This window comes from Siniperca chuatsi, linkage group LG23, assembly GCF_020085105.1.
Source record: "Siniperca chuatsi isolate FFG_IHB_CAS linkage group LG23, ASM2008510v1, whole genome shotgun sequence".
Classification (NCBI taxonomy): Eukaryota; Metazoa; Chordata; class Actinopteri; order Centrarchiformes; family Sinipercidae; genus Siniperca; species Siniperca chuatsi.
This window is the reverse complement of record NC_058064.1, coordinates 3,294,330-3,307,705: the sequence shown is the minus strand read 5'-3', so window position 1 is coordinate 3,307,705 and position 13,376 is coordinate 3,294,330. Positions and strand designations below refer to the sequence as shown.

General features: G+C 39.8%; 1 protein-coding gene across 3 annotated transcripts in view; it reads left to right on the top strand.

The window, feature by feature from the left end:
- Positions 1-13,376, top strand: part of LOC122871541 (plexin-B2-like) — a 190,400-nt gene that overhangs the window by 77,709 nt on the left and 99,315 nt on the right. For 2 of the 3 annotated variants that reach the window (XM_044186763.1, XM_044186762.1), the window contains one exon: positions 4,174-4,226. The exons of the other annotated variant lie outside the window; for it this stretch is intronic. The gene's annotated coding sequence lies outside the window, so the exon portion shown is untranslated. The remainder of the gene's footprint in view (positions 1-4,173; positions 4,227-13,376) is intronic. 3 annotated transcript variants of the gene reach the window in all.

Here is a 13,376-nt window from a genome sequence, read left to right as displayed (position 1 = left end):
CTCAGATGAGGAAAAGAAACAACCCCCAAAGTTAGTCTCACTCAGTGGACATCTATCAGATTATTTTCTTCTTTAATGTAGTTAGAAATTGGCGCTCTACAGTTGCACATTGCATTCAACAACAGAAACAAATGGAGATTAATTGTATTGCATGCATTTACATCAGTAACGATAATTAAATGCGCCTGTCGTCACAGTGAGCCACTTATTAATTATTTGTAATGAAAAGAAACAGAAAATCATAGCTTATGACTCCCAAGTAATATTTATGTAACATATTCAGTAGTTTCAAACACGTTCAGGTGTATGGAGTATTGCTAAAACAGGAAAATCAAAGTGAAATAGGCTTTATTTTACATCATCATTATTAAGTATTAGATTTGAATAACATTATTAAAGCTACTGTTCCATCAGACGGATGTTTTAGGTTATAGTGTGAAAATAACCCCGTCATTATATTCAGCTGCTGGTAAACAAAACTCTGCTTGGCTCTCGAGGAGCTGGCTTACTAACCTGACTAACATAAACAGTGTTGATATGGATCCCTTAATCTTTCTTTATTGTTTTTAAAGCATGATACAGTCCAGCAATCCAGCAACAGGCGTACCGGGCCTTCGTCGTCATGGTAACACATGTCAAACGTTGTGAAACGGCCTTAGTTACTTGGTTAGGTTTAGGAAAAGCTCACGGTTACGGTTAAAATAAGTAAGTTACGTTAGTAACTCACAGTAAGTCACGTGACGTAAACACTTAACTTACCTACGTAACTTAAAATAAGTAAGCATGACAACGTTGACTAACGTCTCCTGGGTGAAGTCTTGTGTTTGACGCATCCATCCACCCCGTCCACCTCCCTACATGGACTTTGACGCTCTTTGTATTTCATCTGACTTCCTCCTTTGATCCCGTCATAATTACGGAGTCGCATCCTAATGATTAAATGTGATAAACTGCCTTGTGACTCCCTATTACGTGGGTTATATACGAATTATAGAATTATATTACTTTTCGTATGTACAACTACGAAAGACAATAACATTATTAAAATAAAGAAAGAAAGAAAAATTCAACAGAGAACTAACACAAATAACACAATATGAGAAAAACAAAACAATGGAAAAAGACATTAATGCACAGTAGTTATGAAATACTTGTCTCCTGAAAGTGTTTTAAAATAGGGCTCCAAGCTTATGTTTCTGTTTCTAAATGACCTCAAATCTGCTTGGCTGTTCTGTACCGCTGCACAGGCTGCTGTAGGTCCACATACAGAAATGACAACTCTCAAATCTACTTCCATCAGCAGGACAAATGTTAACCGTTCCTAGCGACAGCCGACTGAGAATGATGTCGACTTAATGGATGCGTCAGTCAATTGTCTTTTGTCTCATCATAAATTTGAACCTGAGAAATATGACAGTTTAGGTGGAGCTAGAAAGCAAGTTTTTGATTGGTTCCTTTTTTGAAAATAACTACTGTTGGACTGATTTGTGGTTTTACCATCATCTAAACACTCTGAGAACATAAATCCAGCTATTAAACGCTTCAAAAGTAAACGAGGAGGACTGGATTTGTCTGGAGGTTTTTTAACAAACCGTATCTGTCGCTTCCTCTCAAATTTAATTCGTTCCTTTGGGTTATTGACACCACATTTTCCCTTATTCTCCGTGTCGTCTTCAGTCTTTTTTTGTTATACTTATAATAAGATAACTACACTATAATTGTCAAGCAAGCGGTGTGGTCGGCCCCTTAAGCCCAGATGATGAATATTTATTGTCCTCGCGGTTTTCAGGCTACTTCCTGATGATGGAAGGAAACATTGTGTCAACTGATGCTTCGCCATCTGGATGTTTAGATGTTGGATGTTAGGATGCTAAGACATGTGGACACACACACAAACAAATGAACACACACACACACACACACACACACACACAGACATACACGAGTCGGCTCTGCTATCCAGAAGCATATGGTTGTTTGAGATAGAGTGGAGACAGACTGGGCCATTCTGTTGGATAGCACCGAGGGCCTCAACATTGTTAGAAGTGCTGCCAAACAAACTTCACCACAAACACACACACATTCAGTGTCTCGCCTCACTAGCTGCTTTGCCACTTGTTTCAGTGTGACGAGAAAGGCGACATTCATTTGTGTTTATGCAGGAGAGGCGAGCAGCTTCCTCATCTGAGTTTAACAGTGTGAAATGAAAATTAAGATACCTGTGAACTGTATTACCGGAGGCTTACTCAGCAACATTTGGGCCATGGCTGGTCTTTGTTCGTTATACACCCGCAGTGGCGGTAGCTTTTTGTCTATTTGGTTGTCTCATTATGAAGATTACTCCTCAAATTGATTTTTCCTTTATCTTCTCAGTTAAAAAGTCCCTTTATTTTAGAGCCTGGCTAGCCTATAAGCATTAATGTTATCGTTCTGAGAGAAAAACTGAGGCTCTCTTCTCGTATTATCACAAATTAAAATGTCTTTAGTTTAATTCATGCCCTGATGAAGGGGTCTATTTAAACTCAGGGAGAGCTCCAGCTTTTTGTTATTATTCCAGGCAGTAATATGCTTTTCTCTCTGATAGATAATACAAGATTTCTGGCCGTTTCTGTGAATTAATTACGTTTAATTAACATTGCCATCACTTTGATCCACAGGCTTTTCTATAGCAGGTTCTGTAGCAGTCGGGCCAGATTTAAATTTGGTGGAACTGATTTTGTACCATTATTCACAGTAACATTGTGTGGGTTAAGATTATTTGAAAGTGCTACCTTCCAAATATATACGAACCCTATGTAACTTTATGGAGGGATGACCAATAAATGAATATGCATTATCATTACCTAGAAGTGGGCGATCATTTTCATATCGTTTAATCGTGGTTACTCGAGTTCGCCAGGGGGCGGCGGGAGACGGAGGGGGTGGGCGGGAACAGTGCTTTGAGCATCAGCATGCTAACATACTAACAATGACAATGCTAACATGCTGACATTAGCAGTTAATGTTAACCATGTTCAACATCTTAGTTTACCATGTTAGCATGCTAACATTTGCTAGTTTGCACTAAACACAAAGTACAGCTTAAGCTAATGGGAATGTCATTAGTTTTGCAGGTATTTGGTCATAAACCAAGATGGACAAAGTAACATTTTGACCTGATGGTGGCGCTCAATGAAAAGTCAGAGGATCATCAAAGCCATTAGGCCTCACTGGCCGCTGTGAACTTAAGGTGGACATTTTTTATGATTTTTCTAGACCAAAAAATTAAACAAAAAACATAGATACATAAATTAATCTATAACGAAACAAAAGTTATTTTCATCTGTAATCGATACTATGTCAGCATATGAGGCAGCAATCCAGAGCATTCATGTATTTGCACATATTTAAATGCACACATTCATATAGCTGTTTGATCTCATCAACAGCTATAAAAGTATCTTTTTTGCGTGTTAAATACTTACTGTATTTATTATTTCTTAAATATTGCTTTAAATCGCTTCACTACATTTTGAAATTGCATCCAAAGCAATAAATGTTTTTATAGACACTTCATCATGTTTATACAGCCAGACTCCTATTGTTTTTTTTAGTATTTTAGAGCCCCACCCTGTTACCACCACCCGCACACTGTCACAGCAGCACAGACTCATCAAGAGCTGCGAAGTGGCCTTTTTGGTGACAGTATAACCACTGTCACTTCTCTAATAATTGCATATGCACATTGCACATTAAACTCCAATAAATGTGGGAAAACTGGAATACAAGAGCAGATGGACTAAAAACTATTAAAATGTAAAAACACAATAAAAGCAACAATGCAGCAAGTTCGGGTTAAATGTAGACATGCAACCAGCAATTTTGTATGAGGACGTTTTTGAGGAAAGGTTTGGATTGTTGCTTGTAAATTCATCAGGCGAAGTCGACAATGGAAACCTGCAATATGTGCCTATAACAATGCAGCTCCTCTCTGGGGATCCTCAGTAACAAATATGTCACCTGGTTTTGACCTGTAATTCGAGTGCAACCCTCGGGCCAGCCATTGATTCCTTCAAGTTTCAGCAAATCCGAGCTGTGTTTTGAGATATCAGATGACCAACGCTCCCAGCTACAAATCCCAAATTTACCCAAACTGATTTGTATAACTTCAGCCATTTTTTGTGTTTCTTTTAGGAGAGTGAGGTGGTTGATGTCATCAGAGATCAACAGGCCTGAACACTGAACAGGTAAGGAAGGGTTCCAGCTTCCTCTGACTGTTATTCTTAAATCTTGTCATAAAAACATATTTTCATCTCCCAAAATAGTTTTTCTCAGTTTTTTCTCACAAAATATTTTTTTCTTTTTCATCCTTTTCTTTCTTGTCAAACTCTTTCACCCTTTTGAGTATTAATTCCATTGTTCAAGCTTTCACCCCTCCTCTGCTGTCATCAGAAAGCATTGTAGGTTCCCATGCATGCCATTGGCTGTTTATTTTGGCGGCTTCAGCTGCTTATCTGTTTTTTGTCCTGTGTGTGTGTGTGTGTGTGTGTGTGTGTGGTGGGGCAGGAGGTGGGTTCACGGGTTAATTTGAGGCTTCAGGCTGTTTTTAAGAAATGAATTCTTGCTGTGACTCTGCTGCCCCTCATACAAACACTCTTCTCACATATTAGCCAATTACTAACATGCTACATCTCTCTCTCTCTCTCTCTCTCTCTCTCTCTCTCTCTCTCTCTCTCTCTCTCTCTTATTATATTGCTTTCTTCTTCTATTTGAACTCCCTCAACAAATTGCCCTTTAAAGAAGTTTGGATCATAAACGTCCAAATAATACGAGAGAGCACACACACACACACACACACACACACACACACACACACGCACACACACACGCACACAGGGACTATAATTCATGTAGGATGGGGATTTAGGAAGTTAAGCTCAAGTCGTTTAGATGTCAACCTCAAGTAGATAAGGGATTACAATAAGACTTGGTTTGGACACAAACACACATTAGAGGTCTTCAGGCCAGATCTGCCAGAACCTCAGCGACATGTCCCAACCTTAACTGATTTTGCGTCCACCTTGATTCTGGGTGGCATTCAGCATTGTTCTGGGTTCAGATTTGACCCTGCAGGACCTGAGAACAGGGTGATAATAGCAACCAGTTTCTGACAAATTTTGTGGCTGCATCATATTTGACGACATGTCTCTTACCGCTAGAGTTTTCCCTGTTGGCCTGGCGGCAGCTGTTTTGGCTACTGAGTTTTTCCCCAGAGTTAGCAAGTCTCCGGTTAGTTTCACTGTACAGGTGCTTGTGTACAAGGAAAAAAATGCAATTAGACAGGGGTAAAGCACCAACTCCTCAGAAAGAAATGAATACAAGTTTCTGGTAATCCCCTTTTTTATTGGATGTTTAGATTGACGTTTTGTTACCAAGCACTAAACGAAACCATTTGGTTTGCTGTTGTATTATATTATTATCTTTTCTTTACATATTAGTGTGGAGACTGTTGCCCCTTATCATACAGTTCTCCTCTTTTGTTTCCTCTTAAAGTCCACACTGGATTTTGCAAGGAGGAGAAACACAGCTTCATTGTCCTCAATAGGTTGAAAGGTACAAGTCTCTTGAAACTCTGACCACACCCAACATCACAGCGGGTGTGGTTATGTTTTGTCTTTTTTTGTCTGGTACAAATTTTTGGGCACTTCTACCACACACACAAGAAGATAAATTGTGCACACACAGATTACCTACCATGGTAATGGTTTTAATACCTCCGCTGCAGGGTTATTTTGGCTTTTGCTTTCTCAGTTCATAACCCCAAAATGAGTAAAGACAGTTTATTCTTTCATTTATTGCCCTGCAGTTTTTTGGGAGAAAAACATTGAATATTTCTAAAATAGTTTAAACATGTCAATTAGGGTAATAATTTGTCAGCTGTTTCAGTCCAAATATATTGCTGTGAAACTCACACTGGACCAAAATGAAACCTTTCACTGTGACCGGGTTGATTTTGAATGGTCGTCTGATCTGAATGACTGGTTTCTATGATCTGCTTCTGTCCGCTCACAGTCTGCCAACTCACATTAAAGCGTGTCGCTACAGTGTGTGTGTGCGTGTGCGCGCGCGCTTTTCCTCCACTTCCCCTTCTGTCTTCCATCCATCACTGTTTCCCTCTTGCCTCCATGTTCTCAATATCTCATTCCCCCTCTTTCTTGTTCCCATAAACTGCTTAATTTTCTCAGCCTTCCATGGGAACTTGTACCTTGTCACTCCCTCAAATCTTATGAAAGCAAATACAAGGGTCTGTGTGTGTGTGTGTGGGTTGGTGGGTGAGTTTTAAGATATCAATTTCTCAGGGTCATATCATTCATCCCTCTCTCATATTTCAGGTGTACCAACTACAACCGATAAGTCCTGCTCAGCTCAGTTTTATTCTTTTTTCCCGTGGTTTGCGTTTGTATGTCTTTCCTCCTGAACAAATAGTGCAAACCGCAGTCATATAAGGTCAAATATGTTCCTTTGTTTACTTTCATCCCCCCTAACCTCAACTTTAATTACAACTATTCGAAATCTAATCCTAAAACTAAACCCAAAAACCTAAATATAATAGCAGGGCTGCAGACTTGAGATTTGAGACTCAGACTCGAGTCAGACTGAAGTTACAGAACCGAGGACTTGACACTCGATTAGGACCTGTCTGCTCTGCAACTTGACTCCATAAAGACTCTATTTGACTTGACTTGAAATTTTAAAGCAAAAACACAAGTTCTGACCTTTTTAAAATCCTGGAACAATAAAAAAGAAATGAGACAGCGCTAAGCACACCTTGCATAGCCACACACCTTGAGTATTTAATTTAGGCTAATGCATTGAGAGGACTTGGTCTCAGCTATGTATAAATCAACTCAGGGACACGAAAGACTTGCAGCCAACTTGCATTTTGCTTATAAAGACTTGTGACTTGACTCTCACTAACCCTAAGGATGTGAAACTTTAGACTAAGGTTGACAATACCTGAGACTCGACACAGACACGTCTCGATTATTTGACTTGTCTCAACTGACTTGGGACTTGACTGGGTACTCGATTTGGGAATTGCTTTGACAAGACTTAATACTTGACTTGGACTTGACTTGAGGCTTGAGACTTTCTTTGAACTTGCCCCAATTGACCTGAGAGTTGCTTTTGAGTTGAGAATCTCTACTGTCACACGGTCAGCCTCAGTCTTCCTGTTTAGTTCCTCTCGTGTAAAATCACTGAATAAATGTGAGGAAATATCATGTTTTTTAATTAATTTGGTCTCATAAGTATTTAACAACTTCATTAAATAGAAACAACCGCATAGACACTGAGTGAGCAACACTGTTTGTTCTTTAAATATTGAATATCGGTACATGAGCATGAGCTCTCAGCAGATTCTGTCCAGAAAATATCAATACTGACCTTCTTAAAGCCACATCAGTCAAACTCTAGTGAATGATTAATATCACCACAGGTTCATTTTTATGGAGCAAAACTATAAGACGTGTGGATGTCGGAGAGAGCTTTCATCAAGTCGTCTCTTTTTCACTTTTCTATTAATCTTCTTCATCACTTCATCACTTACCTCACCATGTCTGCTGCTGTTGGAGTTTTGCACGTGATTCAGACACAATTTGTGTCTGTGTGTGTGTGTGTGTGGTGTGTGTGTGGTGTGTGTGTGTGTGTGAGTGTGTGTGTCTGGCTGTTGTGTTTGGATTTAGTCCCAGAACTGTATCACTGTGTAAAATGTGAGGTGCGTGGGTTTGACTGGAGTTCATTTTTGTCTTTGCACACGCACACACACACACACACACACACACACACACACACACACACAGACAGATGGCAAACATCTCCTCAGACCTGCCAAAACTCAGTGTGTGTCCATCTTTGTCATTATATATGACGATAATCATCTCATTAATCCATAGCTTTAATAAGGAAAGAAAGAAAGAAAGAAAGGGAGGAAGGAAGGAAGGAAGGAAGGAAGGGAGAAAGAAAGAAAGAAAGAAAGAAAGGGGAGGAAGGAAGGAAGGAAGGAAGGAAAAAAAGACAAAGGGAGGGGAGGGAGGGAGGGAGGGAGGAAGGAAGGAAGAAAAAGGGGAGGGAGGGAGGGGAGGGAGGGAGGAAGGAAGGAAGGAAGGAAGGAAGCAAAGAAAGAGGGAGAAAGGAAGGAGGAAAGGGAGGAAAGAAGTGAGGAAAGAAGTGAGGAAGGAAGGAAGGAAGGGAGGGAGGGAGGAAGGGAGGGAGGGAGGAAAGAGAGTGAGGAAGGAAAGAAAAAAAGAGGGAGGGAGGGGGGAACGAAATGAGGAAGGACACCTGACTAATGATAAATGGAATGTGTAGGAACATTGCAAAAACAAAGGCAGAAAAATGATGGAAAGAAAGAAAAAATGTGAAAGCGATGGAAGACAGCCAAGAAGGATGAAAGCAGCAAATAAAGGAAAAAAATCACAAAAGAACAAAAATGGAAAGAAGGAAGTAAAAGGAAAGTGAAAGAGGGAAGGAGAAAGAGACTTAGAAGGCAAAGTTGATGACTTGGAGCAGACTTTTATCAGCTGCCAACTGGTACTGTGGTGTGTTTATGTGAGTGTGGTGTGATTGAATAGTTTCAGGATCGCTGCCAGTATTTTAGTGTGTGCAGTATGTGTGTGTTCGGAGGGCGTGGGTGAATGGATGCTCATGTGTGGTTTTTAGTATTTTCTTTTCTGTGTTGGCCAGCAGAGTGTGGCTTCCTTCCCTTCACCGTGGTGGAAAGCTTTATACTCTTTATGCTCCAAGTTGCACTGGGATTGGACTAAAGAAGAAGAAGAAAAGTCGGTCTGCTGTTTGTGTTTGCCTCCATTTTTGCTGCTATGTTCTTCCACGATGCATGTTGTTTCTTAAAGTTGCTTTTGAAGTTTCTGTGGGAATGTCTTTTTCTTGCCTATCTCGCCATGGAAACTGCTGATTACTATCAGGTCTTTTCTATTTCTTCTTCTCTTTAAAGGCTTTGTCAGGGGAACATCTGGTTCAAGTTTGCTGCAAAGTTTCCTTCAGAAAATCTATTCCAACACCTGATTTGTGTTCTCAGTTTACAGAGACATAATTTACTGTCATGCTATGTATCACAGTATCTGAAAACACTTGTTAGAAGTCATTTAAAGTCTTCTTTAGTTTGCTGAAAAATATCCATTGTTGACTATAAAATGTACCCATACGCTGCCATCACCCCTCACATCTAAACACATTTTTTAACTACAAAGGTGCTTCCAGAGAGCTCGGCTGCAAGATGAGGCAGGTCGGCCGCCGCTCTCGTTAAGACTCACAGCTCTTTGCTGCTCGCCATGATCGTTGATCGCTCCCTCAAACTGCACGTCAAACAGCAGCCAATGAGGCAGAAATTCAGATTCTAAAATTAGTCTGGGACGACCAGTGCGGGGCTAAAATCTGTCCGAATCCGTACAGTTTGTGCTCGGCTTCAGGAAGGCCCTGCTCACACTCACAGTTATACACATTCACACCAGGAAGCTGTCCAGTACAACAGTCTGATCTGTTGGCCACTGAGGAGCTCCACTGGAGCAGTTTGGGGTTACAGGCCTTGCTCAAGGGCATCTCAGGAGCAAGAGCTACTCTTTCACTTTCCCCACCCAGATTTATCCTGCCAATCTAGGGACCGAACCGGTGGCCTGCTGGTCTTCTAGGCCAACACTGCACGTATTTGGTCAGTAGTTTGTTTTGTTTTTTTAAGTGAAACTGGGACAATAAGCATCATCAATTGTTGCATTTCATCAAGCTACTCTGTACTATAAGTTAACCACACCTCCTTGTTTCACTTCGTTGTCAAAGTCTTGACCTGGGAAACAGTAGTTTGACGAATAAAATCAGAACTCCGGGCCACTTATCAGCTTGTTCCGGACTTTTTAACCACTTGTCACGGTCTTCCTCTGAAGATGGTGTTTGCATGTGGTCATCACAGTAAGTGGACCTTGAGTTAAGCTTTTTTTTGTCAAATTTCTAACCATCAGTTGATGTTGGCAGGTTCATACTAAGTAACTGAGCAGTGATATAATGCTTAATCAAAAGTTTTCTATAATGTTAGCTACGTAGCTACTTATTAATCAGGAGTAAACACACACAAATGTATTGTCACTTCCCTTTTATGAAGAAGAGTCTGACAGAAACTACCAAAATTGGGAAGTGTGATTGAATCTCTGTGTAGTTTTTCACAGCAACATGAATATGTGTTTTGTTTTGTTTTTTCTGCACATTTAAGCAACTTTGAGTGCTTTTCCACTGAGTTAATGTAACAAAAAGAGCAGAAACGCTTCCCCATCACAGCAAGTTTCTACTTGTCTCTGGAAACTAGAAACATGAAAGTCATCACACGCAGTGGCTGAGAGATCTGTTGTGTTACAGCGGTGAGCTATAGACAGTTGTAAAGTGGAGATGTGTTTACTGTTTGTGACCATTTCCTTCACTGTTACTTAGCTCATATGTGACGCTTAGAGATTCATAAGTCAGTCAATATTGTTTATTATTTTATCATTCATGCCCATGTGCCATTTGGCAGTAATAAAGTCCACTAGTGTGTGGACGGAGTGCTTGCTTACTGCTGTTCGTTTTTCACTTTTAGTTTTTACTGAATTTATTTAATTTCCCTAAATGTAATTGAAATTTATTCGAGCAGCTGCATCTTTTCTTCTTCCTCATGTTTTCCTTTTTGTTTCCCGTTAAGCCCCGGCCCGTGGTTGGCCTGTGCGTCCCAGGCGTCGATTTTTGGGTGTCATTGAATATATTTATTGTTGACTTGTGCACACGGTCCACAGCAACGCTTTGTTGTTACCCTGCAAGAGTCAACTGTTCCATTCCCTTGATTCCTTTTTGATCACAGAAGTAGCTGAATCAGGAATACCTGCAGCTCATTTTTATTATACATGAACTTTGAAATGCTGCAGACTCGGAGAGAAGAAGTGAAAAGTGAAGAGGAGGAGGGAAAAGTACTGAAGCAGGCTCTCTAAGCTGTCTGCTACATTTAAGCTTTTATGGACAACAGCAGGGATCCTCCCTGCCTCTGATGGCTTTAACAGCTTACTTCACTGCTCTCCACAGCCTCTTTCTCTATTATTCTCTCCATTTCTTACTTCTAAAATGGACTTTGTGTGTGTGTGAGTGTGTGTGCTCCGTAGCAACAGGTTGAGGTTTAATTTCTTTCACATATGGTTGAGATCTCTGTGGAGCTTTACTGACTTGTAGTTATACAGTAAATGACAAGTGTCCTCTTGCACACAGAAACACGTGTTTTTCTGAGTGTATGTCTGTCTTTAGTCTTCATACTTGTTACTTTACATCCACATTTCAAGAAACTTGCCTTAAACGTGTCTTAAATGTAGAATTTAATGGTTTAACAGACTGAGCATTAACATCAGGGGTTGGGTCTTCTTTAAAAGCAAATTCCATATTGAGATTTCACTAACAAAGTTGAAGCTTCATTATCAGAATCAGAATCAGAAATCCTTTATTGATCCCCGTAGGGAAACTCTTTGTTACAGTAGCTTGCCTTTACGTCAGTGCACACAGGAGAATGTACTAGAAAACGATATGATACACTATAAACACTATAAACAGGTCAGAAAATAAATATTGAGAAATATTATTGACCTTGGATATAACAGTTTGACTAAATATTTCTAGTAGGAGGTCCATTTAAATGGAATTTTTCCAGAGCTTTCAGCCACAAACCATGTTCATGGCCTCAAATATGAGGATTTGTTGCTTTTCTCAGTTTTATATCGTTGTAAACTGAATAGATTTGAATTTTTGACTGTTGGTCAGTCAAAATAAACAATTTTAGGACGTCATTTTATAGACTAAATGCGTAATCGATTGATTGGGAAAGGGATGGCATTAATTGATGATGAAAATAATAGCTAGTTGTAGCCCTAGATGATTGTTTATGTTTGTGATGGCCATAGTTTTTCTCTCTCACACTCACACACACACACACACACACACACACACACACACACACACACACACACATACATCCTGTGGGAGGAGCGCTTGGTTTGATCTGCATGGAGGCGCGTTGAGCCACACGGGAGCTGTGAGGAGTTTAAAGTTTATACAGCACCGTCAAAATTAATGAACTAGGATGTCACAGAACAGAGACTAGGAGTAGGAGTGCACGCACACACGCACACACATGCACACACAAAGCCATGTAATAAAAGAGCATAGACAAATCAAGTGAAGTGATATGAAAAGCATCGGGATAATTACAAACACACACGTCTGTCTGTCAGAGCTGCGTTCGTCCTTTCAGACTACTTCCTAACTCCTGCAGTGTGTGTGTTCACGATTTCAACTCATGTATATTGTGTGCATGTGTGTGACTAGCTGTGGCCCGTGACAAATGAGTGTTTCGTTTTTCATCATGAAGCGTGAATGCCGCCAGCGTGTGGTGTGTTATTTTTCCTCATTCAGATATTCTTCGGAAGCATCTGGGAGGATTTAATGACAGAATAAAATTATTCTCTAAAGATTATCTTCCCTTAGAGCTAAATTTTTCAGTGTGTGTGTGTGTGTGAACAAGAGTGCACTTCTTCTTTTCAACTATTCAAACATTTTCCAAAAGCTTCAGGAAGGATTGAGTAAGATAATGAAACTATTTTCTAAAGATTTTTTCCACCCTACTATCTCTCCTCTTCACCCCCGTATTAGCTATAGGCTGGATTTTTAATCTCCTACATCATTTTGATCTCCTCAATCATTCACTGTCATCATTTTGAATTAAACAATTTCGCTGCTCTTATGCTGGGACTGCGTTCTCGTCAGGGTTTGACCCACCCCCCTTTTATTTTCTGGCATTATGCAACTAGAAGCAATTATTTTTCAACCAAACGTGCTTTTTCCGGATTTTTCCCTTTGTGTTTTGTTCATCAGGGGTTTTGTAGGTCCTGAGAAAGTCTTAAAAAATCTTTAACAACTAACTCAAGGCTGTTAAAGCTCTTTGAAACACTTAAATTAGAGTGTTTTATGTCGTAAATTCAGTTTTATCAGTCTCGGGATGCTGTTTTCCAATGAAAAACCCAATCCTTTTGGCTTGTTATTTCTTAAAGGTCCCATGAAATGCTATCATTATTTCCTTGATGTGATATTATTCCTATTGAAACAGATTTTTGAGGTGCGATATTAGAATCAGGTTTATTGCCCAAGTAGGTTTTCAAGTGAGAGGAAAGAAAACAAATACTGTAAAAGTCAAGAGTCATATAAAATAGAAATTTACCAAATATGTAAAATATATATATTCAAAAATGAAGAGCTGTACAGTGTTTAAAATAAAGAGGATGGAATCTGCAAAATATTGACTAAAGAATGTAAATAAGAAAAGA